The following is a 27,500-nucleotide window of genomic DNA, read 5'->3' on the forward strand; positions in this document are numbered from 1 at the left end:
CGATCAATCATGATTCATGGCATTCTGCAGACACATTTTATTTTCAAATGACCACTAAACTGTTTAATTGACCATTTTCCTACATAGCTGAGCTAGTTTCATATCTCTTGTATCATTCTATGGTCTTTTTCTTCTCGTGTAATAATTTTTTTTTTCTATTTATACTCAACATAAAACAATATTTCATGCCTGTGTTGTTTTTTTTATCTATTTGGTAATTAGCTGTACAATAAATGAAATAACATACAGTCTACTGGTGCAATAGCACAAAATAAACTCATTTAGGGTAATACAAGACTAAGGTTTGCAATAATAACCAGATCAGCTGACAGTACATTATCCCTTACACTAGCAGGTGAGTCAAGTAGGGCAAATCTTCCAATAACATGTTTTGGATGTAGTCTACTTAAATTGTCATACATGCCTACACCTGCTTGTATCTGTTTGAGTAATTTTGACAAACACAATATGTGCTGTTTTGTGCTTCTTAGAATTTGTATATTACCAGCTTTTTGGTATTGAGTCTTACATGACTGATCTCAGCAATGTGCTACAGTGTGGTATTCTGAAGTTCAGCTTTCTCAAAACAATCAGTGTTTATCTATGGGATAACTGAAGAATTTGACTTGGTTATCAGTCCAGTCAATAAATCAAGACAAGCTTCTATGTTTACAGTCTGTCTGTATCTATCTTTCCTTGTCTCTTACTTTTAGAGTGCTTAGTCGGCGATACTAATATTAAAGTTTTAAAATTTAAGAGATGACAACATTCTGTTTTTGAAAGCTCCTTTGATGGCAACAAAACAACTACAGAACTGAACAAGGGTGTGTATGGGAATATGCTGTCACTTACTGGGCATTTATGTGTGTATAATGTGTATAATGTTTTCAGTGAAAGAGGGTTTTAATGGAGTCCTGTTATACGCTAGTCACACCTTGCGCAAAAATTGGGACTAAATAATGTGAGTAATCTCTAGTAATTGTGCAGCCAATTCAACAGCCGGCCCAGCCTAAATCAGCCAATGAAAATAGGGATTAGGAGGGAGACAGAGTAAGAGAGAGAGAGAGATAAAGAGAGATGGTAAGAAAGAAAGAGAAAGTGACAGAGAGACAGTAGATGAAAAGCTGAAACCATAGGTGTCTCTATTAGAGTTGGGCTGCAATCCTCTGCTGAGGACTTCACTGGCCCTCCTACGGCTCCCTAAAAGCTCTGTGTGTGTGTGTGTGTGTGTGTGTGTGTGTGTGTGTGTGTGTGTGAGCGTGTATTTATCACTTTGTGGGGACCAAATGTCCCCATAAGGATAGTAAAACCCGAAATTTTTGACCTTGTGGGGACATTTTGTCGGTCCCCATGAGGAAAACAGCTTATAAATCATACTAAATTATGTTTTTTGAAAATGTAAAAATGCAGAAATTTTTCTGTGAGGGTTAGGTTTAGGGGTAGGGTTAGGTTTAGGGGATAGAATATAAAGTTTGTACAGTATAAAAACCATTATGTCTATGGAAAGTCCCCATAAAACATGGAAACACAACATGTGTGTGTGTGTGTGTGTGTGTGTGTGTGTGTGTGTGTGTGTGTGTGTGAGTGTGCGAGTGTGTGTGTGTGTGTGTGCGTGCAAGTGTGTGTTTAATGTAGAACATTGCACACATAGGAGAGAAATAAATTCACTAACCCACTCTGAGTTCTATTAAACATCTCCATGTAGGAACACATCAGATTTCCACACTCCAAATGTACAAATCAGTACAAAATTCCATTTACACGTGTTTGTCACTCTGAAATGTCGTTTTCCCCCTCTAAACTCTTTAGTATTTGATTTTTCGGTCCTTTCCAGACAATAAAACCCAACATGTCCTCTGCTTAAAAGTTGGGGTCCGGCATGAGACCGTCCACAAAACCATTATTCATGGCAAAAGAGCAACACAAGGGTAATTAAAAACATGAGGGATTAAATGGTTTGTGAGTAGCTCTGCATTGTCCATTGTTTATTGTGTGTTCAATTTCATTCATTGTTTTTTTAGCCCTTGCACAGCATTGTACTTGCATTCAAAATTATCTTGTGTACATTATTTGTTAAGTGAAGTTTCTTTTAATCCTGACAACAGCTATTGGGTCTAAATATAGCTTTATGTAGATAGACAGACTTAATGGCATATAGTCTTCTTTTCTTTTTTGGCAAGATAGTCCTAAGAGCAGTGTATTGATTTTGAGCCAGCACCAGTCATTTAAAGGTCACAATTAGTTGTTGCGTCCATTCGAAAAGGAGCATATTTTCCTCCTGATGACATGACCAGTCAAATTTAACAGCTGAGTTATTTAATGGCTGAGTTGTGTGAAGACTCTTAATACCTTTGAGATATCTTTGAGAGATTGTAACTAGCTCTAGATGAGCTGTACAAATGATCTGAAAACACAGGGGACACATTACTGAAAAATAATAATTATCTCCTCAAAAGTGAGGCAAATTTGTAAAAGTGGTGATATTGGTTTCTACACATATTTGTTCTACAACCAAATTTCTCACAAGGTGAAACTTGCAGCTAGAAACCATTTATCATACATTTGCCTGGTAAAGTCATAAAATAGCAGATATAAACAATATATCTGCTGAAAATCTTTATACCAGTTATATTAGGGGAAAAATAGCAGTTTACAAAGTTTCTATCCAGTGAGTTGTGGTCATTCTACATGAGGTGGCTAATTAGTTGGTTTCAGATGGTAAGGTGGGGGGAAAAACAGCGAGGTTCCGTTCAATATGAGCTAAAAATATCACAAATGAAGCCTGGCTGAGGTGGCCACAGAAGAAATTGATGTTATTTTGGTTTTAAAATGCGTCACACGTCAAGTTGTAAAGTGCTTCGGGTAGTCTTTCACAACAGCTGAGCGACAGTTAACGAGTTAGTGATTTTGCAACAGGTAAACAGATGAAAACACAAGTATTTTATAACAGGCTATATAGCCTATGTATTTGGCTAAAGTCAGGGGATATCTACAATGCCTGCTGCACTGTTCAAAACAGTTGTGTGTTGGAGAGCACTATAGGCTATATCGGTTAAAATAAGCGCCCTTGACAGCGTTTCTCCTCGTCGCCTCACATCCCACGGCGTTTCAGCACCGTCAAGAACACCTACTAGCCTACATGACAAAGACCTGCCGCTGCCTACGAAATACAGGTTCATATACTCATTTGAGGAAAATTAGTCGGTTACATAACTCTAATAGTCTGTCCACAGCCTATTTCTGTCAAAACATATCTAAATGATACACTCCAAACATTGTATCTTAATCCTATTGGAGATGTATTTTCCGCACAGGTGCGGCTCTTCCTCGGGACTGGTGAAGCAGCTTTCGAGCACGCGGTGTCAGTCATCCATACACACGCGCTCCGTGCAACACCTGTCCGACTGAGAGCGATACGAGCACACACCACGTCACCAGAACCGCAGCTCACTTCTGAACTAAAACGTTCATTTCGAATGGCTTTGATTGAATCATTAGTGTAATTTAAAAAAAGGGCGCTTCTTGTCTAAAACTAAACAAACATGTGTAACTGAAACAAGGAAACAACAAGAAATATGCTTTACAATGCTATCTTCTTAGGGGATAGTAGTAATAGTAATAATAAGAGCAAAGTTCTCACCAAAGATTCCCTTTTTGGAAGTAATCCTTTTCGAGGTCACAATTAAGTAGGCTATTTTGATTGAATCTTTGAGAAAGATTGGTTGCGAGGTCCCTCCAGATGTTTCGTGAATTACATTCAGGAGCCAACTCCGTAGAAAAGAAAAGAAAAGAAAAGAAAAGAAAAGAAAGAGAAGACAAAACTTAAGTTTACAAATCCAAGCGTTGGGCTCCGTCAAGAAAATCTTTCTTTGACAGGCGTGTAGTCAGCCGACTGTTTCAGAATAAAGCCGTATTCACCACACAGCATTGAACTGTCCAACTCTGTCCAGTCCTTAAACCGCTGAAAAGCGTTCACAGATGTATTAAAAATCACACTAAATTTCATCATCTAATGAAGCGCTCTGCTCTTTTCCGCTGCGCTGTCCGGGCACAACTGCTCCGCTGCGCCGCTGGGTTGGTTGTGAGGTGCGGGGCGTTTGTTGCTGTGTGTGAAAGCTTGGCTCACAGACTCCCACTAACAGTTTGGAGCACCAGGCTCTGGAGAGAGTGAAAAAAATTAACTAGGATCGGATTTCAAACCGCGTCCCTGCTGCGAGTGCAATGCCACCCCCCCCTATTTCAGGGCACAGAGAGAGAGAGAGAGAGAGAGAGAGAGAGAGAGAGAGAGAGAGAGAGAGAGAGAGAGTGAGTGAGTGTGTGAGAGAGAGAACCTGAACTGAGAGAGGGAGAAAAACCTTTGTCGTGTTAAAGGCTTATTTTATTTTATATTGTATAGTGTATATTGTTTTTATAGTTTTTATTCTATTTTATGAATTACCTGGCACCTTATTTTAAATCTATTTTTATTGTTATTTGTTACTATTTTATTATTATTATTTGTCTTTTCATTATCTGTTTTGTGTATTAATGTTTTGGCAATATTGTATGTAAACACAATCATGCTAATAAAGTACTTTAAATTGAAAAAAATTAAACTGAGTGAGAGAACCCAAATTGAGTGAGAGAGAACCTGAATTGAGAGAGAGACAGGGAACCTGAATTGAGAGAGAGATAAACTGAACTGAGAGAGAGACAGAGAACCTGAATTGAGAGAGAGAGAGAGAACCTGAATTTAGAGAGGGAGAGAGAGAGAGAGAAACTGCATTAAGAGAGGGAGAAAGAGAGGGGGGCACTGGAGCCGCAGGCGCCTCCCACACCGAACCCTAATATTCAATCAACTTACTCACTGTCAAATGAGCTGTGCTCAGCGAACCCAAACCAAGCTATGGAGTGTGGAGAGAGTCAGCAGAAAAACAATTAAAAACAGCAAATTCTGGATGTTAAGCTTTGAAGTCAATTTGTAGGCAAACTCGGAAGACTAAATCGCATTGGGATTCCTCTAGATTTTCCTATGGGTTTTTAAATGGGGGTTTTCAACTTATAAATGAAATAAGATAAACGGTGGTAAACATTACCTGATGATACGTGGACGTTTTGTTCTACAACATAAATTACACACTTCCAATGAAATTCATATTACACACCTCAAATGTGAATTTTCAGAAAAAATTCATGGCGAGCTTCTCTTCCGTATTTTGGCAGTGGAGGAGCTAGGGGTGGCCAGGGTTGGCCGTGGCCTAACCCCTTTGGCCACCCCACTCACAATAGTCATTTTTTGGCACAATTTAGCTCTTAAGAGGTGTATCTCGGTACAAACGACCAATAAAGCAATATGATGCAATAAAGTTGAGAAAAGTTTAACTCTGCATGAAAATGCAGACCAATATTGCGCAGATACTACCAATGAGAGAAGACGTTGGAGCTCACGTCATCTGTCATCTGTGAGATGGTGGGTCTTGTTGTTGTCATCAATTTCACTATTCTATATCACTTTTAGCAAAAAAAGGTAATTCTGACTTTGAATACTATGATGCCTTGATCTCACCAAGGAATACAAATTAAATTCTGACTGTATAACTTGCAATTCCAAGAAATACAGTTACAATTGAATGACATAAACTAGATATAGACTGCATGATATAGTCACAATATTGTCAAAATTACAACATGTAAATTTGCAATTGAGAGAAATAAATTTGAAATCGCAAGATATAAAGTCATATTTGTTAGGATTAAAACTAATTTAAAGAGTTTGATTGGGTAGAAATAGAAAGTATTGCATGTTAACACATTTTACAGTGGGGTATTGTGAAGTAAAAAAAGAATTCAGAATTCAAGGGGGAAAAGCCTACTATTATGCATGACAAGGAAAACATTTTGGATCTGGTTGTAGGTCATTTCAGATGTAAGACTGACTAAAAGATTGTTAAATAACATCATGTTGGCAAAAAGCATTATCCTGATCATTTCTATCCAAACATGATATCTGTTTTACATATATTCAGGTATAAATAGCATTTTATATTCCCCAACCTAAGGCCTATTACTTTTTCCTTTTATGTTTTGATTAGTTTATCCTCAGACATCTCAAGCTGCTGTAATTTTTTCAGCAGAAACCAGAAGTGCAAGTGTGCATGTAATAACAGTCTGCGTGATCAGGTATTTCTGCTTGTGTATCGGTACAGGTCTGTGTGAGTGTGTATATGGTTTGTGTGTTTTTGACAGTGCATATGTGTTTATTGTTCCATCATAAAGCTGTCATGCATGTGTCTCCAGAAGGCTGATTAGCTGAGTGCCAAGTGTCGAAGACAGCTGTAATTCTATAGAAAAATTACCAAAACAAAGACTCAGTTACTGTTAAAGTTGCAAACATGTTTGCAGAGGGAACGTTATGGGGCCATAAAACGAAGAAACTTCTTCTTAATCACCAGTCAAGTGTGTGTATGTGTGAGGACAGGGAGGTAGGGAGAGAGACAGATAGTTCTTCAGAAGCTGTCCATCTGTGTTTGCTGTAAGAGAAGGGCTTTTATCCTGGGAGTGGTAAAATCAGCATGCAAACATGAGGAGTCTTGAGAGGGATTCTCAGTCACATCTGCACTCTTTTTCCTGACACTAGGGTTAAAGACATAACATCACCCATTCAATAATAACCTCTGTTAGCCTATTTCAAAACTGTATCCTCACAGTAAATAGCAGCACCACTAACATCCTATCTATCAAAGCCTTAAGAAAGAAAATGTATAGTATTGATTGACAGTTCGTACACAGAGCTGTAAGTGATGACTTCTGACCCCAAAATGGGTATTTATAGGAATTTTACTGGCTTGTTGGCAGTGAGTGGTAAGAACACTCCATGACTGCTACAACCATACATGCTGAGAGAGGAAAGAGAAAGCAAAAAGAGACAAAGAGAGAGGGATCACAAGAGGACATTAAAGGCCCCATGGAATGCTTTCACAAGTGCAGTTTTTTTTCCTGAGTTGATGTATTTCCAAAAAGGATTTGATATTTAAAGGTTTCATCCTTTTTTAATGCTGAAGTATTTAATTTATGCAACACTAGCAACACCTAACGGAATTAACCCATGAATGGCTTAAACAAATGTAATGGTCAGATCATGTCTGAATAGCTCCTTAAGATAATAAATGCAGGTTACCACTTTTTAAAATTACAAGGTTGCATTTCTCAAAAGCATCGCAAGCTTAAATTAATCATAGAGACCATTGGCGCCAATGGTTTCTACGTTCTGTTTTAGCTTACGATACTTTTGGGAAACACAGTCCAGAGCATTTCATTGAACAAAAATTTGCTAACAAGATGAGTCAATTGTCATCCATTTTCCAGTAAGAGAAAGACCGCAAATGTTAAGTGTGTATATCTGCTTATTGTTTAGTTTGTCCAATTTTATACTAGCATAGCAGATGACCTCAAAGTTAACAGATATGGACTAAAAGCCACAAAACTTAAATTCTGATGTCATGGGGTCTTGAAAGACTGACTTGTAGGATCATGTGACCTTGCACAAGAGCACTGCTTTGTGGTCTGAGGACAGAGATTGATGATTAAATAAAATGAATGTGTATGTGTGCAAGAGAGAAAAAAGAAAGAGAGTTTGAATGGAGCAGGCAGTATAGGAAAAGCAGGCCCAAGGGCGATACATAATTCACAGTCAGACATTCTGAAACCTGATGAACAGAAAGGGTGGATGACCTCCCACCCTAAGAGCCGACTGAACCTTCAAACCAAGAATTCTCTCCCCAGTTTCACCCCTTTAACTGTGTACCCCAGCCTCTGGCTACAACATACACAATGGAACAGAGGTGAGGGCAAGGGCCTCCCTTCAGGAGATGTTGAGTATTAAACTGTGAAAACAATTTTTGTGGATGGCTCTAATCCATAAGGTCCTATGTGAGCGCCAACTGGCCATGTTTTACAACATCAGAGAGTAGTGTGATTTTGCAAGTGGCGGGAGATAATCGCAAATCAAAAACTCTCTCATTGATTACAGATGTGGCTAAATTCCTTAAACAACAGGATGGGCAGGGGGCCTGGGTAGCTCAGCGAGTATTGACACTGACTGCCACCACTGGAGTCGCGAGTTCGAATCCAGGGCATGCGGAGTAACTCCAGCCAGTTCTCCTAAGCAACCAAATTGGCCCGGTTGCTAGGGAGGGTAGGGTCGGGTCATATGAGGTAACCTCATCGTGGTCGTGATTAGGGGTTCTCGTTCTTAATGGGCTGTGTGGTAAGTTGTGTGTGGATCGTGGAGAGTAGCATGAGCCTCCACGTACTGTAAGTCTCCGCGGTGTCATGCACATTGAGCCACGTGATAAGACCCGTGGGTTGATGTCTCAGAAGCAGAGGCAACTGAAACTTGCCGTCCACCACCCGGATTGAGGTGAGTAACCGCACCACCATGAGGACATACTAAGTAGTGGGAATTGGGCATTCCAAATTGGAAGAAAAGGGAATAAAAAACAAAAAACAGGATGAGCATTAGATTTAAAACATCAGTACACCACATGTGCTTTTAAATCGTGTGAAATGTTAAGAGAGAGAGAAAAAATACACAGACACCGCCACATTTGGTGTATCTTTTGGCCAGTTCAGTTCTTATCGGTGTGCATGCTTTTACTGATAACCTTAGGAGCTGATAGCAATTGTGTTTGTTTTCTTTTCTACCTTTGCATATTGACAGTTAGTATTTCACTGAGCATGTATATATGTGTGTGTGTGTAACAGCAATACATTCAATTTAAAGCATTTATGTGTTCATCATGGTCCATTTCAACAGTACATGTGTAAAATGATTGTTATAAAATGTATAGTTTTGACTTAAAATTCTGATTGCAATGAACTGCGATTGAAGCAGTTGCAAATTTCATATAAATTAAACTTTTGACCACACATATTAATGCAGCTAGTTATAAAGTTGCATTGTTACTGTACACTGTACAAAAGATAAAAAAAGATGCTTTGACAACCTCGCCATACATTCAGTTTCTGCACTGTCCATAAGTCATGTTCCACTGCCAGGTATACGACTATTCTTCTATTCTAAACCATGGCATAGAAACACACACACAAAATCAAACACACATCATAGACATGCACTCACACACACACAGATCTATATGTAATGCTCTCTGACTCTAAAGTATGTGCCACAGTAAAGGTATTCCTTTTGGACTTTAGAGTTTCTGTCCAATACAGAGAAAAAAATTGGCATATCTGTGTCACAACTTCTATTTCCGTACAGTACAGACAGATCTGTGTACGGCTACCTGCCAGTACTGCTATGAATAATCAATTAGCTTCCTCATCACAGAGCTGTAAAAAATGGAGAATAAAAGAGCACAAGAGCAGAAATGATTTCATGGCATATACCTGAGAGCCCATATTTATGCTCCAGATATAATCTCCTATCAGCATCTTTTCCCATTCCTGTTTCCATTAACCTTCTAAGAGACAGTGTCCACTCATCTAACAGAGATCCCCCTGAATTTGTATGTATGTATACATGTGTCTTCTTTGAGGACGCATTCGTGCAAGGATATGGCTATAAATCTGTCATTGAGACAAGCAATACCAAAGCAACCTACAAAATGCAGGGGGAGATCACAATGATGCCACCTTCAATTTAATTAAAATGAAACACATCAAGAGTCACAGAGAAGACTCTAATTACAAATAATTGAAATATATTCAGATTTAACTACAGTACAATAATACGATATGCATCGTCATGCCTGGTGATGGGCTGTAATTAAAGGGATAGTTCACCCAAAAATGAAAAATCTGTAAAACATCCGCAGAATCTTTATCTTCAATCATCTTTCCCCCATGTAATAAAAGTGCATGGTGACTGAGGCCAACATTCTGCCTAACATCTCCCTTTGTGTTCCACAGAAGAAAGGAAGTCATACGAGTTTGGAACATCATGAGAGTAATTTATCATTTTTGGGTGAACTGTCCCTCTAAAAGCTGTTCATCTGAAGAAGACACATATGAAGCAGCATATGGACACATGTCCCAGGTCTGTGCAACTGCTGTTGATCCATATCCAAACACAGCAGCCCTCATCCCTGATCCAGCAGGCATCCTTGGAATTTCTGCCCTCCATTGCCCTCTGCACCCCTCCCCTGCTCTCGCTCACCCTAAAGCCCAACTCTATCTCCTCCTAATCTCCCCCTCAGACACCCTAAATTAATGCCACATTCTCCACTGATAAGAGTTTAATACATGTCTCTGAGACATCGGACATACACAGCATTGATGGCTAACAGACATGTTATGCGTCTATGGCTTGTGATTGTAGCTCAATGTCTGAGATACCATTAGAGCTTATTTATCAGCTTGACTGTGGCTTTCACATGTGAATGCGTGTCAAAGCCATGCTGGTTTCATTGCAGGTTGCAATGTTAAGTCGTTTGATGATTTAACTGCTTCCTGAAGCTTCTATTCTTTCTTATGGTATACAAGAGAATGCCTATGCACTATCATTTAATATGTGGCAAGTGGGAAAATCATTTGCAGACCTGCTAACAAAGCATCCACTATCCAAAAACTACCAAAAAGTACCATGGTGTTACCATGTTTAGGGAATGTGCCTTGGTAATACTATGGTATTCTTTGAAGTACCCTGAAGTGTAACTACCAATATGGTAATCATTCAGTGGCACATTTCAAAGTGCAGTGGAATTATAATCATCGGTTAGAAATGTACCATGGAAATACTTTGGTATTCGTTGAAATACCGTTGAAGTACCATGCATCATTCAATACATCATATAACATATCATGGTTGTACCATCTGATACCATCACTGTACCATGGTATTTGCACATTATTTTAAAGGTTCACATAATTTGACTGATCAAAAATCAGAATGAATCCATTTCTCTATGTGCTCTTTTCTCCTTAGCACCTAACTCAATTAGCAAGTTGGCCAAGAACTGTGAGTCACCAGAACAAACAAAGAAACACCCTCCGCTGTATACACACACTGACACACACAAGTACACAGAGAGAACAATTATAAGAGACCTGTTGGTACTCAGAGAGCAGCGTTGGTGTGATGTTTACCAACGGATTTAGGACTAAATCTGCCCCCTACATTCCTATTGAGATTCAGACTGAGCCTTGAGAGAGAACCGTATTACTGGCCAGACTCTATAGACCCCACTGTACACAATAGTGCTCAGTCTTAAAAGAGCATGACAAAAAACTGCCACAACATGGAGAGAGAGAGATTAAAACCATTAAAATTTGAATTTGCTGCTCAAAATATCTTACATCTGTGATTGAGCCAAGATTCTAATGACTTGGTGCAAATGACTTTCTTAAACAGAGCTTGAAGTGTATGTATATTTTACTGGCTTGTTGGCAGTGAGTGGTAAGAACACTCCATGACTGCTACAACCATATATGCTTGAAGCGTGTGTATATTTCTGGTTGTATGCATAAGATTATGCATGTGTGTGCATATATTGTGTTGTATTGCTCCAAACAGTACTGTGGATCAGGCAGTAGTGTAATCTAGGGCATACGCAGGTATACGTCGTATGCACACCTATCTTTCTTATTTTGATTAGGTCTTTCATAAATTCACAGTATGCCCACCTCTTCAGACACTACTGCACCACTGGTGCCAGGTATATTGAATAAAGGCCTTTGCACACCAGAGGCGACAGGGTAATGTAAAATGAATCGCAGAGGACACATTAAAAGCTAGGTGAATATTCACCATTAGCAAATTCACGCCTTAACAATAGGTGGTGCCAATCGGCAGCAATTTTATCCCAGTACGTTAGGTAGCACAAAGCACCTTTCAGCTGGTCTGCCCTTTGCTCATCACAAATTAAAATAACTATCATGGAATATAGTCACAATATGAAAAACATGCAAAACGAGTTCTCTAGTGTTACAATCGATAATATAAACGCATCTCTCTACAAGTTGCAGCAGCTTTCGTGATGAGTGTGTGGTTGATTTGCTCAATGAAGAAGAAAAAATGTGAGACACTTTCACAAACTATTGCAATTCACCTGCTGGACAAGTTGACTGACAGTGTTATCATGTAGACACAGTCTGAAGGTTTAAAATCACTGCGTCATGCACACAGATAATAACTGTTGAAACAAATGTTGTCAATTGGAACAATACTGATCTTATTGCCATGTAAATCAACTTGTCTTATACATTTGTTCAAAACCCTACATGTTACATATTAAACATGACAACATCTAAACACTCCAAGAATCTATATAATGGACATTTGTTTAAAATCCATTCACTTAAACATTATGACATTTAAACACAAAACCCGTCTTCAGTCTGACCCATTATTTTACTGGTAACAACAGCACAGCAATAACGATAACATACTTTTGTGAAGAAACCATCACGTTTTTGGTATACATTGGCACACAGAGTGCACTGCAAGTCACAGCATAGTATTAATATTAATAATATTTGGCAAGAAAACACTTAACCTCTCTCTGACAGCACACAAATGTTTGCACCAGGTGTAAATTTACTGAAAAAAATATATTTTGTGATGAAGTAAATATAGCAGAAAAACTTTTTGAATAAGTTAAAGTGTGAACTTGAAAATATAAAGTAAATTCTACTTTTGCACTCAATTCAAACATGTTAAAAGTAATGCTCTAGCTTATAAGTAAATACTATTTATGATTGTTTGTTATCTTTCCAATGCATCATCATGTACCAATTCTAAAGTAGAAAATGTTGTCATATTTATTTGAGTAAATTTTACAGTTACACTAAATAAGTAAATTTTGCTTTACTGTTCGAAGTTGGTGTTTCTGGCATGCACCAGGCTTGAATAGTTAATGAGCTTGCACTGATTCAAATTTTGCAAGTTGATTTACACCGTTTTTATTTTGGATTTTGTAGTCACTTTAGAAACGTCTTATTTAGTGAAGACTGAAGTTCGTTTTCTACCCAAAATGACCCGTTCATGATCAAAAAATATGTTTATTGATTGTGACATCATTGTGTTGACAACAGTGTTGAAGTCTGCGTGCACATCTCTGGATCTTGTTTCTTTCTCCATTAATTCAGTGGTACATTGCTTCAGTAAAATATATATAAAAAAAATAAAAGTATAGTTTACTTGGAACATTAAGTAAACTTTATTTGAGAAATTCCGATTAAAGTCACCAAGAATTGTGTGTTGCCATTTCTTAAATATGGTCAGTTAAATTTACTAACAATTTCTGTGTGTAAATTGTTTCCTAGGTTTTTTTAAGTAAACCGCACTTTTTTCAGTGTTGGCTTAATAAGAATCCATTGTTTCTATTATAAATGTTTGTCGTAACAAAACTGCAGCGAAAATTGGTGTTTGGTGTGCAAAGGCCTCAAGGGTGTGATGTACAGTAAAACTAAGATGAATGGCCATCAGAAATACTGCAAATGAACTTACAGTGAATCACGTGGCAGAAAGTAAATGCAACTCTAAACTGCACTACATACAGTGTTTACAATTTTTGCATAGACAAGTACTTTGTTTGTAAGCATGATTGTGTGTGAGATTTATGTCCTTGTGAATGTGTTTTTCTTTGAAGAAGAGTCAACCAGGGGCCTTGAGGTGTATAAATTCTTGAGGGTGAATGTCATGTACAGTGTATCCTATAGTTTGATTTGAAATGATAAATGCTTTGCCTAGATGGTGGGAGGAGGAAGATTTGATTTGAGGTTTCCCTGCGAGTCTACCAGCTGTTCACTTGTTGTATCCAAAAGATTTATATATGCACATTTAGCTGCTTTTAGCATACATTACTGCTGTTGTACACACTCATTCTGATGCTGTTACATTATACACTGCTTCTGTGATTCCTTGTTCTTCTGTTGCAGAATTCACTAATTTTATTTTCTCATACTCTGTTGCTTGAATATATTAGATGTTGCTGCAGTTATACAGTATAATGTATCTGGATAGTTCTGATGCTTTAGATGTCATTCTCATGAATCCAGCTTCTACTGCTACCACATATCCTGCATGCTGCTAATGTTGAATGATTAATTTTCATGGTTATGAAAGAGACAGAGAATCTTGGCTCCTCCACTAGACAGATGAGAGTTATTATTGTCGTTTATGTAAACTCATAACCTTTGACTCTAACCTTGTCTCAGCCAGAATTAATCTGTGATTATTATGCATGTTTACACACTAGGATTCCTAATGTACTTTAACACACACACACACACACACACACACACACACACACACACACACACACACACACACACACACACACACACACACACACTCTTTATGAAACAGCAGCAGATTAAAGATTTTCAGCCTGTTCAAGGTCTATTTTTAGTTGTTGGATTTTTCAGTTCAAACATCACTGATCAGGCCAACATCAAAAAGAAATTGTGATAAAAGAGAGAGGGTGAGTGAGAGAGAAAGAGAGAGAGAACAGAAAAGTGACATGCAATCTGCTGCTTTCAGGAGAGTAGAGAGAGAAAAAGCGAGAGGGAGAGAGAGAGAAAAGGAGAGAGGGAGTTAGATGAAACAGACTAAAATTAAGGTGGTAAGAGAGAACTTCTCTCACTTCTAATGACTGAGGGGGCGAATAGAGAGCCACATTTTATGTCTCTCATTCTCTGTTTTTTACTCACAAAGTTACCATCACCCCATTGCCTCCCCTATTTATTTACCAATTACACACATGGATATGATGATTTAATAAAGAGGAGCTATCTTGTAATTGAGAGTTTGTTTGATCCAATTGGTTTAAAAAACATGTGGTTTAGATGATGCACCTTGTCCAGCACTCCAACAGTCCATGTGGGGAATTCCCTTAAAATAATTTTGTCCACTGATAGTGTTGTTTATTTACTCTTGCTCTCTGTGTTATTTAAGCACATGATTTATTAAAGAAATTATGCAAATCTGTCACATTTGTTGCTGTGAAACAGGGAACAGTACCAACCGGGCCAAACTGGAACCAGGAAGGTGATCAGGACCGACAAGAACACTGGGAAACACAAACAGGTCCGACAGATAACAAGACGAACTGGTACTAGACAGCAAACATAAGGAGACTAAAATAGGGAGAGAAATCAAGTGGGTTAATTTAGGGCAGATATTACTAATGAATCTATAATAAGCAAACAAGGAGGCGGGGTGTGACATAAGACAGAGAAGCACGGGGCAATACAGAAACAATAATAAAGCTGAGTGTTCTCACAAAAAGGCGAAACAACCAAATGGCCTGACCGCACATCGCCAAACCTATGAGGCGATATAAACTGTAAATTTTAAGCCAATCGACAAACAAGATGAGAGAAGACACTTGTGTGAGAGTTTGGTCATTATGTACAGTGTGGCTCGTTGTGCATGACACCGCAGAGACTCCACTTGTGGAGGTGCATGTTACTCTCCGCGATCAACGCACAACTTACCACGTGCCACATTGAGAGTGAGAATCACTTCATTGCGACCATGAGGAGGTTACCCTATGTGACTCTACCCTCCCTAACAACTGGGCCAATTTGGTTGCTTAGGAATCCTGGCTGGAGTCACTAAGCACACCCTGGATTCGATCTTGTGACTCCAGGGGTGGTAGTCAGCATCAGTACTCGCTGAGCTACCCAGGCCCCTGCCCCCGACACCTTTACTGAAGTGACCGAACCTCAGGACAAACATGAAGACTGCTTGCTACCCGGGCGCAACACGTGTGTGCGGTCACGACAAAGATTATTACTTAAAGACATAGACAAAGACATAGATTATTGACGTGAGTGCATGCAGCCAAGATGACACAAGTGTGATGCACCCATGTCAATAACAGACAGACAAGGAGTATGAATGTCTGGGTCCCAACACAGTCCAAAACAAACTTGACAGGAAGTCAGGACCTAGACACCACGCTCCAGACATGAAACACAACAGACTGAAGATCGTGCAGCAGGGAATAAAATAGAGGCTGCATGCTCACACAAAGACAGACATGGGCAGATAATGCCACTGTCCTTTCAGACCAAAACCCAGATTGACAGAATGACAGGACCATGACAAAAACAGGTAATAACACAAACATGCCTCGGTCCAAGTATCATAATTATCTCTTTAAGTTGCTGAAAGTGTGCTCAACTAGAACACTCGTATGGAGATTTCTCCTGTTATAACACTCTTCTCCATTATTTGATCATCATTTAATGAATAACTACTGCTATGGTCACAAAGAAATATGCACAGACATATTTAAAATATATCCATTTACTGCCTGCTTTCTGTGTGTGGTAATAGTGCAACGCTACTTGCACCTGGCAAATAGTACTGACTTCTGTAAATATGTTGCATCCTTTAATAAGCCAATTTACATAAATAAGAGACGTTTGCCCTTGCAAATGTAATACTCACAGCGTAAAGATATATTCTATCAGGAAGACTCACAGACTTGCGTGAAATTTAAGATGACAATTATTTGATGAATATAAAACAGAAAAGTAATGTCTTTCTTTGGCATCAAAAAAGTTGTACTCGGAACTGTCATATCCTGCCAGAGATAGGAGGTAGGGGCGAGGAGCCTACCCCCATGCAGGATGGGACTCAACTGGTGATGGTGGGGGGGTGGAGGTTGCTGTGTTAGCACACTGAAACAGCAATGTGATAGATTGTGAGTTGACTTATAAAGCAATGGCTTACATGTGATTGGCTGGGAATTACCCAGCTAATGGTGCGATGATGTACAGCCACTAGCCTTCCCGCTGGAACTACGCTGCACTTACATTTCCAGTGCATTTGGCGCCTGGTCAAACTGAATTTTTCTACACAGGTTTTTGCACTGAAATACTGCACGCAAAAGTGGTGCAACTGTTTAGTACTCACCACTGAGTACAAAAATATGTTTCCATTAATTCAAAATCTGTTTGTTTCACCATTTGGTAACTTTATTTTGACTGATTCATGTCAAAGAGCTCATCAGAACCTCATTTTAAATGAGTCCAACAACCGTTGTGACTGTCCAAACAACCTCTAACCCCACAACATGAGAAAAAGAGGGAGGCAGAGAGTGTGTGAGAAACAGAGAGAGAGAGAGAGAGAGAGAGAGAGAGAGAGAGAGAGAAAGAAAGACAGTGAAAGAACAGAGATAAGCTCTAAATAAACTATGTCAGACAGAAAACGGTAGGAGGCTGACAATGAAGCAAACTCAGCCCCAAATCTTTCTTTTGGTCTTAGTCTCTCTCTCCCTCCTTAGCTCTGTCTCTTGCTCTTTGAGCAACAATAGTCGGAGATGCAAAGGCTGTAGGCCTGATGAGGGTGGACTGTATAGGGATTAGAGCTTTTTATTGGCAAAACACAAAGTACACATCTCTCAGTGCTCTCTCTGTCTTTCTTTCACTGATTCCTTTTCTCCCTTTCTCTCCCTTTCCCCCCAGAGCTTCTCTCAGCGGACTGTTTTAAAACTCCCCATTTCACTTTTCATGAATGCATATTGACTCACTTAGATAAAAAAGGAAAGATTGAATGATATAAAGAGCCACAAAAAAGAGGTTGAGAATAAGATCTGATTACTTTCAACCGAATCATTGTAATTATGATGAACAAGATAGTGGTAGACCTTACTGGGCGTTATCTCCTCTCACCCTTTAATATTTAAATTCTTTCAACATGCATGGTAATTACCCCACAATTAATGAAACAATAATGTCTGTAATATATAAAGTCAAACCAAATGAACAAAAAGTTGGAAATAAAGCTTAAAAACATTTAAAAAAAAACTTGATATGAGCTACACTTTCAACAAAACTCACCTCGGAGACAGCGAATACAGAGATATCTGACCTCTACGCATTGTAACATTTTTTGGGTTGCATTTACGGTCAAATACTGGCAGCTGTGGTTGCCAGAAACTTACTGTAAGAAATACGGTGGCAATGTTTCATGCTTTATGGGATGTCATTATGATGCCTGTAAAAATTTTATGGTTTACTACCAATAATATGATTAAATTATATAAACTTATTATACTAACCTTTTGGAACTATAAAAGTCTGCTTTTCACTTTAAAATGTATTGTTAATCACCAAATTAACCACAAATGGCCACATGATGACTTAAAATTTATCAAGGAACAATAATTAATGCACATGTAGAGATAGTGCACAGTGTTACACAAAACACCATCATGTGACACTAAAATAATGCAATAAACATTAACTAAACTACATAAAAAATAACTCAGAACACCACAAAGTACATAACTGATATTCAAAATCATTATATTTATTCCCATAAAATATAATGAAATGTAATAGGTCACTCAGGGACTTCTGGGAACACCCCAGTTGTCATTTTTAACAATAGTTTACAAAAAAGTAAATGTATACTCTTGTTAAATATATTATAATTTTTACCTCATACATTTTATTTTTCAGCAAAACTTGTGCGACGCCATTATCAACCATGAATTTGGACCACTTCTGGTATAAACCACTTCCAGCTATTTTAGCTGTAAAAAATAATACTTTATGCTGCTTTATATTACAGGCTGGAAATAAATGTTGACATTTTATTATCATTAATTAAAATTTTCATAAACTCTTTTTTGCATTTTGCCATTGTTTAATCACACACTGTTGCACTGGCAGAATTCATAAAATCAGGCACCGTGTCACAAATGAGACCAGAGATCCAAGTGCAGAGGCACAGTAACAGACTTTATTTAATATGTATGTAACACAGCAATCCTCTGGAGGATAGTGTATTTGTAGGTTTGTGTGTGTCTTAGTAGTGTGAAGAGCAGATCCAGTGTAGAGAGATAACTGATGAGGAATACTCAGGTGAAGCGTCAAGTCTTCGATGCAACCAACAGGATGGTAACCACAATCAGGGCACTAAGGCAAGGCTGGCGAACAAAACAGAAAACATCACGGTTACATCACCCTGAGGGAAGGAACGAGATATTGTGTCGAATGAAGTGATACAAGTGGTCTTTCTTGGGAGCCTCATGTACCTCTGAACTTGAGAAAAGGCGAATGAGAAATTGGCAGACAGAATTTGTATATCCCGCCCCCGGACATACGGGTATAAAGGGAAGCTGTCTGTTAGTCAGTCAGGTTTTTGCATTGAGGAGCCGAGAATAAGGTACGGCCGTTTACATTGGTAGGTCTAGTGTCGTGGCAGAAGGGACACAACGTCTCGTCCCCTCCCTCGGAGAACAGAGGTTACAACAGTAACCGTGACATTCCCCTTCTGTCACTCACTCAACATTGTGTCGAATGAAGTGACACAACGGGTCCCGTTCAAAAGCACCATGCACTATACCGTGTTACGTGATCTGCTGACAGAGGTGCAAGCAGGCTACTGCGTGCTAGAAGCAACTGTATCGGCTCGGAACTGTCATATCCTGCCAGAGATAGGAGGTAGGGGCGAGGAGCCTACCCCCATGCAGGATGGGACTCAACTGGTGATGGTGGGGGGGTGGAGGTTGCTGTGTTAGCACACTGAAACAGCAATGTGATAGATTGTGAGTTGACAGGAAGTCAACCCTCCCCAACGCCCCTAGAAAAAGGTGTCATATACAGACCTTAAGTTTCCAGCACCCCTGAGGCCTTGGAGGGGAGTACCGGGCGATCCCGCCTGGTGGTGGTGTTTTTGGGACACGGGTGGATCGCAGCTGCTCTATCCACACGGGGGACCTCCGTTTACCCATGGGCCGCCCCACTGTCAAGGGTAGTGAGAGTGAATGAGTGAGGGGTTCGGTTTCGGACATAAAAAGGTGCCCTCCATAACCTCGTCAACTCGTCATGCACCTCCGGGAAGAAAGGTACCAGAGGGGGGTGTGGCTGGGAGTGGCGCCCTGATCCGAGGTACCAATCGTCGAGCCGTGAAGGGTGTGGGGAGGACGGAGGGTTCCAGTCCAAGCCCACTCTCACGGCAGCCCGGGCAAGCATGTTGGCCATCTGCGCGTCGGCCTCAGACTGGGCGAGCTGACCCGATGTTGGCAGCCCAGTCGAGTCCTCTGCATCAGATGCCTGAATGCTCTCCGATGCAGCGGCAATGTCCTCAACCAGTTCCAGGGGCTCAAGGGAGAATGCAGGCTGGCCATGAGGTGCAGAGAGAGAACGCCGCTGGAAATACGCCGTAGGTTCCAACAGCAGTGCTTCTTGCGAGGTGAGTGGAACAGTGGTGAGACTTCAGCTAGCTGCTAAACAACCGCTCGGCTCCAAAGAAAAAATCTGACTGACAGACGCACGCCGTTTCCCTTTATTTATTCTCATTGGCCTTTTCTCAAGTTCATAGGTACGCGATTCTCCCAAGGAAGACCCATTGAGTAAGTGACAGAAGGGGAACATGCAACTGGACCGACTAGGGCAGAGAGAGATAGTGGTGAGTAACTAAACACACAACAACAATCTGGCAATGAACACGAAAACATATAGACAGAAAACAAATCACGATCAGATGACGCTTGTCAGCTGAAAGTTGGCATAATCAGCGTTCCCATAGAAACAATCAGGGTTCCTATGGAAATGCTGATTCTACATTCCAGTGGCACCTGGAACACAGAAAGAGAACATAAACACAAATGGAAAAAACCAGCGGACTCACCGAGACCATGACACACTGACACAGATAGTCCTGGGCGCTGTCTGACATGCCTCCCACAAACTTTACACAACCAGCAGAGATAAGAAAGATGCTGGAAAAATGCTGCTTCAACTTTCTTTGCACCAAACTGCATCTTGTTTCATCTTGGCAAAATAAAAAATGCATTTTACTCTCTGTTCTTGTCAGAGAGCATTCTCTCTTTCTTAGCAGTGTATAGTAAACAGACACACAGATCAAACATTCAGCATGGCTTATGAAACATCGCCTAGGAAATAAATAAATAAAGGTATCATCAGAGGTTATGCAGTTACATATGAACAGAGAAAGAACTGGATCATCATAATCTCGGTAAAGAAGGAAGCAGATTTTATTACCGTCTCTTCAATACAACAACACACAGCAACAAGTGAATGATTTACCTAGTCTTTTACTATAAATGCTGACGTTAGAAAATTATCCGACATTGGAACATAATTCTGCTGTACGTCTTGTGGTTGTGTGATAGTTTATAAGCTCAGATCACTAATTCTGGTATTATAACCTTCTAGTCATTTACACTGCGGTCAATGCCAGCAGAACTTTCTCACATTCACCAGAAATGCAGCCGCTGTTACTTCCATGTTGCAAAATAAGGTGGATATGTTAAGGTAACTACCCATTAACAAATTAATGTTTTTTTACTGTAGCATTTTTATTCTTTTGCCCTTAAAATACAGATTTGTTTTTACAAAACTCTCTGTTTGCAACTAAACCCATAAATAGATACACACAAATATATATTTCAGTCTTTTTCTGTTGTTGTTTATTAATACAAAAATTCAGTTTAAAAAATGTATATCAATTGTATGACAAATGCCCATCAACTGAGTGATCTTTAAATAGTGTACATATTATGAATTCAGAATAAATATAAGGAGTTTGAACTTTAAAAACTTGTTTTGCTTTGTATAAACCATGTTTGTTAAATGACAAAGCAACTATACATTATTTTCTTTGGCATTAATGTAATTGAACTATTGAACTATATGTTATTCTTAGAAAAGCTAATCATATTTAATATATCTAATTATAAATCTATCTGAAAATAAATTAGTTGATATCTTTTTTTATATGGGAGGAATTCACAGGGGCCTTTTTCTTTGTCATTTTAAGGAAGTGTGATTTTTTTTTTATCTGTGTCATATTTAATTTCTGAACCTTCATTGCATGTATTTGGTCATCCACAACAAACTGGATATGTACTGTAGGACATGCAAGCTCAAATCATATCCTTTGCAGAGATAATGTAGATTAGGAAAGGCAAGGTGAGTTTATTTATATAGAAAATTTCATACACAGTGGTAATTCAAAGTGCTTAACATGGAAATTATAAAGAAAATACTAGATACATAAAAGTTTATTGTAAAATCAATTACAAACAAGAAAACATAAATAAGTAGAAAAAGTAAGACATACAAAATTTAACACTGAGTTCAGGGAGCCCCTTAAGCCCTAGGGGTCCGAATATCGATCAACCACTCCCGTGACCTTTAATAACTACTTTCCTGAGGTCCTAACATGATTACACTGGAGGAAGCAGATCACATACCCTAATATGCCTAATGTATCCTACATGAAACCAGGAACAAACACAAGCATGCACACACACACACACACACACACACACACGCACACACAAAGTAGTCCAGAGAGAAGATCTGTCTAAGCCTCTAAACCTTTCACCTCTGTGCCAACCTGAGAGAAATCTGTTGGATGCCAGATTGTCTAGGTCTGTGTTTTTTCTCCTAGTCTTGGGCATTATCCACTCTTTGAAGAGCACACTAAATGATGAAGACCAGGTGTGACTATGTGTCTGAATATGTGTGTGACAGAGAGAGAGGGAGAGAGAGAGAGAGAGAAAAGAAAGAAAGAGGGAGAAGGAAAGACGAGTCGAAAGTAATGAAAACTTACACTGGCGGCCAAAAGTTTGGAATAATGCACTGATTTTGGTGTTTCGGAAGGAAATTGGTACTATAATTCACCAATGGTGCATTCAACTAATCACAAAGTATAGTCAGGACATTACTGATGTAAAAAACAGCCCATCACTATTTGAAAAAAGTTATTTTTTATCAGATCTAGACAGGCCCCATTTCCAGCAGCCATCACTCCAACACCTTCTGCAGAGTAATCATGCTAAATTGATAATTTGGTGCTAGAAAATCACTTGCAATTATATCAAACACAGTTGAAATCTATTTGGTTCGTTAAATGAAGCTTCACTTTGTCTTTGGGCATGTCTTAAGGTCAATATTAGGTGAAAAATGGGAAAAATAGAAACCAGGCCAAAGTTACAGCAGTAATGCCCTCCCATTAGAAAAAAATGTAATCTCTCAAATGTTTTCTCCTAGGCAGCAATGTATTAAATGAAGAGTAAATGGAGATACCCGTGCTCAGATTTGCCAAAATACCAAAGTCTGAAATTAAAAGTCAAGAGATATCAAGATGATCTCAAACATTTTTCCAAGACCAAAATATAAGAGGTACGCTGTACAAATGAATTTATTTAGTACATACTGTATACAGCTAAATATTACCATACTGTATGTTATAAATGCTTAATAAATACACTTGTTTATACATCTATTAATCAAAAACATAAAATTCCCTTATTCATGATTCATGTCACAATGCAGCAAAAATAGATTGCTATTGTGAGATTAAAAGGTGGTTGTCACTTCGCTTCTGTCTGCTTTGTGTTTTTTGTTTTTGTAATGTCTTGAATCATTTGTGTAGTTACTTTCCTTGTCATGTTAATGTCAAAAGAATGGTGATACTTTGAGTTGTATCTTGACTTACCTAGCCCTCTGCCCTCTAAAGTGCTCTGCAAAAACACTTTTCAGGTCTTCATGCTCATTCACAGCATGAAGACTGATTACAATTAAACCATACTGAAATGTATATACACAGGATTCTAATGTTGGCAACTCCTCAATAAATTGTTCATACTGTATATTTCCACATTATATTAAGGTACCTTTTCATGGGTGATTAATGTTGAATAAGTGATATTAAGCATTTTAACATACTGGGAAATACACAGATGAGCCAAACCATTATGACCACAGGTGAAGCGATTAACATTGATCATCTCCTAACAAGGAGTCTGGGTAGAGTAGAAACAGTCAGTTCTATCAGAAAGACTCACAGACTTGAGTGAAATTTAAGACGGCATTTATTTGATGAATATAAAACAGAAAAGTAATGTCTCTCTTTGGCGTAGGTCCCATCTGGCGGTCTGCAGAATGTGTACTCGGAACCATCATATCCTGAGATAGGAGGCAGGGGCGAGGAGCCTACCCCCGTGCAGGACGGGACTCAACTAGTGGTGGTGGAGGTTGCCGTGTTAGCACACTGAAACAGCAATTTTATAGCTTGTGTTAGACATATAAAGCAATGGCTTACATGTGATTGGCTAGGAATTACCCAGCTAATGGTGCGATGATGTACAGCTGCTAGTTTCCCCTCTAGAACTACGCTGCTCTGACATTTCTCTTAGTCAATGTGTTGAATGCAGGAGAAATGGGCAGGGATAAAGAACTGAGCAACTTTGACAAGGGCCAGATTGTTATGGCCAGAGCATCTCTGTTAAATGGCAAGGCTTGTGGGGTGCTCCCAGTCAGCAGTGATGAGTACCTACTGACAGTGTTCCGAGGAGGGACAAACCACAAACCGACAACAGGGTGTTGGGCGTCCAAGGCTAATTGATGCGTGAGGGCAACAAAGGCTATCCCATCTGGACCGAACCGACAGAAGGTCTACTGTGGCACAAGTCATAGTAAATTAAAATGATGGTTACGGGAGGAATAAGCAGAGTACCCATGATGACCCCTGTCCACATTAAAAGTTTCTACAATGGGCATGTGAGCAGTGGAAGAAGGTCGCCTGATCTGATGAGTCCCGTTTTTTTTACATCATGTGAATAGCCGTGCATGTGTTTGCCATTTACCTTGGAAAATTATGGTATCAGGATACACTGTGGGAAGTCGACAAGCCGGTGGAGGGAGTGTGATACTCTGGAAAATGTTCTGCTGGGAAACCCTAAGTTCGGCAATTCATGTGGATGTCAATTTGACATGTGCCACCTACCTACACATTGTTGCAGACCAGGTACACCCCCTTCATGGTAATGGTATTCCCTGATGGCAGTGGCCTCTTTTAGCAGGATAATGCACCCTCCACACTGCACACATTGCTTGGGAATGGTTTGAGGAATATGATGAAGAGTTCAAGGTGTTGCCATGCTCAGATCTCAATCTGATTGAGCATCTGTGGGATGCGCTGGACCAACAAGTCCGATCCACGGCAGCTCCACCTCACAACTTACTGGACTTGAAGGAACTGCTGCTAATGTCTTGGTTAAAGAGTCCATTCCTCGGCGGGTCGGTGCTGTTTTGGCAGCGCATGGAGGACCAACAACATATTGGTCATAATGTTTTGGCTCATCAGTGTATAACTCACTATTTGTTAGGTATTGCATGAAAGTAACACCTTTTATGTATGTTGTTATGACCAAATATGAATGATTTATAATGCTTTTGAAAATTATTATTAGTCATTAATGAACCAGTTTATAAATCCTTAATGAAGGAAACATTAATGTGAAGTGTTGCAACTCATGTCAATTTTAGGTGTTAAACACATATTACAGTAAGACATTATCACACAATAAAAAACAAATAGAATAAAAATGTAAATAATGTTTAAAAAATTGTTATCTATCTACCCGTAGTTTTTTCCTTCACTCTCTCTCTGTTAGTGGATCTTGTTTGTATAAGGCATTTCTTACTGTCAGCAGTGCTAAGTTTAATTCTTGCTCCATGCCAACCCAAGCAAGAACTCTAGTTCTTCTACTGTACTCACACAGACACATACACGTACACGTACATACACACACACACACACACACACACACACACACCCACACTCACTCACACATGCTCTCTCTAGCAATAAAGTGACTGTTACTGAGTCTAAGTATGGTCAGAGGTATGGTCGTGTGGTTAGTGTCTTCATGCAGCTATTTGAAGACTAAATCCCACACTGTAACCATAATGTTCAGGGAGGGGTTGTCAAAATATTATGTAAACAAAAGCATCTCTTTTAATAGAGCTACTCCCAAATTACACTTAACCAATAACCCACAGAGTAGGCTCTGATTGAAAAAACAAACATGCATGCTCAAAAACACATACAGAGGCGATGGTTTATGCACTTCTAAAGAATCTTTCTACAAAGCACAAGCCTGTAATTTTAGACTAATCTCTTTCATCCTTAGCCATAAGGAAATTAAATCTAGGATGTTCTGACCATCTCTGCAGTGCTCCGGTAAACAGCAAGAAAATGTAATAATAGCGTTACAGTAAATGTGTGTGTTGTGAGAAGTATAACATTTTGGGGGTGTTGGAGAATACCCTTGTGTTATCATTTCTTAAAAACTAAGCAGTGAAATAATTTTGTTTTAAAATATGATAAATATTTAAAAAACTTCTGTCCACCAAATAAAGCCATTTTGCTGTCATGTGACAACAAAGAAACATAAAATAGAGAGGACAATTTAGGACCCTCAAGACTGTGTGAAGCATTAAAAAGTTTAATTATTGTGTCATATCATTCAATATCAATATTTAATCTATACATTTTTATGAAAAGGCCCATTTTATTCAGGTCATATGGAGTAACCCAGAGAAAAACATCTTGATGTTATTGACTAAAAAATTCATGATATATGTAAAACAATTATATGCGTTTTTACCTTGTAAAAGGGTTAATGGATTACCTCTATATATTGGTATTGCAAACCAGTTTTTATGTTTTATTTTACTTGGTATTTTACCATCTTTGTGTCATGGCAAGTGACAAATTTGGGTTTCTAGAGCACATTACAAGGTATATGTACGTATGTAAACATTTTGCACATTCTTGTTCCTTAGAATTAGAACTTAAGTCCTAATGTAATGATCAAGATAGCTGAAAGTTCCACATTTAGGGTAAATTTACAATGGGAAGGGTTTGAGTCTCAGTCCTAAAAATGTTTAAGGGGTATCTAGGTAAGTATAGTGTGCATGCAGAACATTTGGGGTTTGAGACTTCTCTTATTTTTTTTTTTACTTTTTTTAATCAACTTTCGCGTTGATTATCTCTGGTGGGGGACCAGATGGGAACCTCAAATTTTCACAAAAATAAGTAATCTATAGTAGCATTCTTTTTGAATTTGAGATTCCACTGGTTACAGAGCTAGGGCTATTAGAAATCTGAGGAAAAGCCTACTTTATTCATGTGATTTAAGAAATGAACAGATGCAATATAAGCATAACAAATAATACAAATGAACAGTATTTTTCAGTAATTATGTTTATGATTGACATACTGCAATTTCAAGCTACATGTTTGATTGGAAGCTGTGAGATTTCCTCATGCATTCTGTAAATGTTGTGGGAGCATCTGTTGGCAGTAATCAACACGGCAGATGTCAGTTTTCTGAGAACATTGTTCATGAGAACCCACACTTTGTCCTCAGTAGATACTGTATCTTGAATGGTGTTCTTGGTCTAGATGGGTGCGCAGCCCCAGCATCAAGTGTCCCACAGGAAGCGCACGCCCCCCGTCTCTCGAACATCCTCCAGGACCCAGAAGGCTCCCAAACGTTCATGAGACAGACGACTCAGAGACCAAAACGTTTGCTCCGAGCTGGTAAGCTGACCACTCCATCCCCCGGTGGAGGGCCGGGAGGAGAATCCTTAGTTAAACAGTTTGTTTTCTTTGCCGCACCCCCTTCTGGCTGCGGTACCCACATTCTCAATAAAAGAGCAATTTCCTCTGGGTCACCTGGCCCACAAATGCCATTCTCACAGCATCCCGGTGCCAC

At 39.1% G+C, this 27,500-nt stretch overlaps 1 protein-coding gene across 4 annotated transcripts in view; it reads right to left on the reverse strand.

The window, feature by feature from the left end:
- The window catches only part of LOC127660488 (fibroblast growth factor receptor 3), a 49,961-nt gene extending 45,821 nt beyond the window's left edge, over positions 1–4,140 (reverse strand). For 3 of the 4 annotated variants that reach the window (XM_052150759.1, XM_052150758.1, XM_052150756.1), the window contains exon 1: positions 3,641–4,139. The gene's annotated coding sequence lies outside the window, so the exon portion shown is untranslated. Of the gene's footprint in view, positions 1–3,640 lie in introns of all 4 variants that reach the window. The other variant, XM_052150757.1, reaches the window with a different exon arrangement.
- Between the last annotated feature and the right edge of the window lie 23,360 nt (positions 4,141–27,500).

Source organism: Xyrauchen texanus, chromosome 20 (genome assembly GCF_025860055.1).
Source record: "Xyrauchen texanus isolate HMW12.3.18 chromosome 20, RBS_HiC_50CHRs, whole genome shotgun sequence".
In the NCBI taxonomy this organism is placed as follows: Eukaryota; Metazoa; Chordata; class Actinopteri; order Cypriniformes; family Catostomidae; genus Xyrauchen; species Xyrauchen texanus.